The sequence below is a fragment of the Solanum pennellii genome, chromosome 8 (genome assembly GCF_001406875.1).
Source record: "Solanum pennellii chromosome 8, SPENNV200".
Classification (NCBI taxonomy): Eukaryota; Viridiplantae; Streptophyta; class Magnoliopsida; order Solanales; family Solanaceae; genus Solanum; species Solanum pennellii.
Window position 1 is genome coordinate 4029349 of NC_028644.1, and position 3712 is coordinate 4033060.

A 3712-nucleotide genomic window follows, 5' to 3' on the forward strand; every position below is an offset into this window, starting at 1 on the left:
GGTTTAAACCGAAATACCGAATTCCAAAGTAATACGTACCGAAAACCGAACCGAAATACCGAAAATACAAAAAAATAAACCGAATACCGAACCGAAAACCGAAATACCGAAACTGAAAAATTTCGGTTCGATTCGGTGTTTCGGTTTTCCGGTGTTTATGCCCACCCCTAGTTTTTGCAATTATATGTGTAAAAAATTATTTTTATTACTCGTAATAATGTTTGATCGTTATAGTAGTAATAACTGAAAAATGAAGTAAAGTGAACTATATATTTAAATACATGACATGCATATATTGATTTGATGTAAACATCCGGTGCGTATAAGTTTTTTACGTAATAACTCAATTATAGAAATAATAAATTAAATAAAAAATTGTCGGATACATAACTAATTCCACTTTTTTTCTCCCCTTTTCAAGTCATAAATCTCTCAACAACTATCTTACATTGACTAAAATGTTAATGTATCTAGTTAATTTTATTTCTTAATTAATGCATAATGCCTTTGTTTCAATACTAGGATACATTACAATTAGTGTATCATGTTCAAATATCAGTTTTTTGATACATAATCCTAATTAGTTTTGATACTTGATATAAAAGTTTTACCAAATGTTTCATTTATCATTTATCAAGGTGTGGTTATGTATCTTCTAACTTATTCAAATTTAGAAGGATATGTATACGTACACAGTTCAAATTATATGTGTGATACATAAAACTTGTTTTACGTATTACCAAAAAAATATGCTATTTGGAACATTTATCCCTTTCTTATTTTACTCCACAAACTCTCATTTTTAGTCACAGAATTTTTATAGTTATTTTCTCAGTTTTAAATTCAAACTTAGTCTCTTTTCTGTAGGTTAAGAATATTTTTTGAAAAAGAAAGTCTAAAAATAATATTTATGAGTCTTTTGCATATTTTTAAAATACTCCAAAGTTTATAATAAAATAAGTGAACTTCAAAATTTTCAAGCCTAAAACGTACATTTGAAAAAAAAAGAAGTAATAGTATTAGTTATTATCTGGTATTAATTAATATAATATTTGTACATTCTTCATAATTTGAGTTGGTTATGGACTCAAACAACTAATCATTCATCGAAATTGATTAGGATTTTTATATTATAATTCAATCTTTTCATTGTCTCATAATAATATTAGTTTCAATTTCACCAAAATTTCATACGGTCTAATATTTTCCTCTTTATTATGGTGTTTTTCATAATCAAATTTCTTTAATGGATTGTGTTTGTTTATATATCTAATTAATAACTTAATTCTTATTTATCGTCATATATTTATAGTTACACTTTATTTTAGCTTACATACATCATTCTTTCACAATCTTATTGTATCAATACATTAATTACTATCAACTACAAAATAATACATTATGTAAGTTATACATATCTTTCAAGGCAAACAATACAATACTTATCAATTTACATTAAATACATAATAGCAATGTATCATGCGCTAGTTTTTTAGATACAGTACATAAATTTTAATTTATACTAAATGTATTCATTCACAACAACTACCACATTGTAATATATAGATCTCAAATCTAACATCATATGGATAACAATCACTGTATACAGCATAAATACAATAGTTATCAATTTAAAAGAGATACATAAATAGTAGTTATCATGCACTAATTAGATGTGATATGTAAATTTGAATCTATACTAAATGTATGATTTACATAGCAACTACCTCACAATAATGTATCAATCTTAAATCTAACATCTTATGAGCAACAATTATTTATATAATGTATCTAATATAAATACAATACTTATCAATTAAAACAAGAAACATAAATAGTAAAATGCTAAGTAACAAAGATATTCATGATGTATCTTCTCAATTTTTTTTAATAATTTGAATCAAGATTGAAAGGGTCTTCAATAACCTAGCAGAAAAAGTTTGCATCTCAAAATTTCAACAATTTTGATCAAACTCGAAAAAATCTTCACTGAACAGGGAGAAGAAAGAATCTTTAATCTCAAAACTTTTGATAATCTTGAATCGAATTTGAAAGGATCTTCGATTAACTTGAAGATTCAAAAGGATACCGTTTATCTTACAACAATTCCATCACTTTTTTATACTTCATAACGCACCTGCTTACCCAAAATTTTTAGAAAAATTTTGAATCAAATCTGAAATGTTTCTTTGTTGAACGGGGGAAGCAATTTAAAATTTTGTATTTCTTCATTCTATTAGGATTTTCGTGAAGCAAAAGAGAAACTTGATGTTCTTATCAATTTCATCAAACAAATCAAAGACATACTAGAGAAATGAAAGGTTGGGTGGAAGAAAAGAAGCTTCATCCAATGAGTTGCATGAATAAAATTGAAAAAGAAAATTCATCAATGGAAAAAGAAATCATCAGGTTATTAAATTTGTTCAAAAATAACTAGGATCAAGCAAATAAAAGCATAATTAATGGGATTTAATTAATTTTCAGATTTTATTCCTTTTTTAGCTTAACAAAAAGATTTTTCTTGTATTAGAATTAATATATCCGGATGATGACTTATGTATCAAGAAGATATAAATTTTAAGGGATTATTTTAATTAGAAAAAAAGTAGAAATAAAATATAATTTACTCTTTACACTATGAGATTCATGTAAGTTATATGATATATAGATATATGGTAAATATCATACCATCAATTGTGCATATAATGCACATTAAGACCACATAATTGCCATAAAGGCTATAAATTATTACCAAATATTCCAAAACTAGATTTCTACAAGCTCAGCAGGATGGTTGCTCCAAGGAAAATCCAGGACTAAGTAGAGGAGACGGTATAATTAGAGACAATCAAGGCAGGATGATGATTCCTTGATGGAAGCACCACCACCATCAAGGAAGGATCAAGCGCGCTAACAGAACATGGATCACTCATCATCATTAATTGCCAAGTGAGGCAAGAGGAGAATTGATTTTGAATAAAATGAGTGTTTCTTTCGTCAGAATAATTACCAAAAAAAACTCTTTCTCCTTAGAGCGACTTGATAGAATTTTTCACTTTTGATGTTCCTTAAGGAACTATTGTACTGAGCTTTATATCTCCCTTAGTTATTTTTTTGAGAGCTTACATAGAAATTCTACTTTGATATATAGATTGGGGGTTGTCCCACTCTAAATGGGTATTAAGAGTTTTTTAGTTATTTTTTTGAGAGCTTACATAAAAATCCTACTTTGATATATAGATTGGGGGTTGTCCCACTCTAAATGGGTTTTAAGAGTTTTCCTTCCCTTTTTGTACTTCTTATGGTGTCTATAAATGTCAAAAATTAACTCTTATATATATATATTCCATGGACTTTTTTGTAACACCCAAATCAATAGTAGTTGATTAATGCCATAAAGAAAATTAACAATTGTCATATTAAGAATACAAACTGTTGGCTACATACTTAAAATCCTTAATATAATGTTAATACGCCAAGATAATTAAGGTAATAGTATGTAATAAATAATTTCAAATATTATTCTTATACTTTTTAAGATAATAAAGATATTTTATCAACAGTTACACTCACAATTTGACATGTAAAGTGACAAATTAAACGATAATATTTATCATTTGTGTCAAAAATAATTCTAAAACAATAAATGTTGAGGAAGAAAATTAAAAAGTAACCAATAACCGTCCATGGTCTTCTTCTCCAAATACCTATC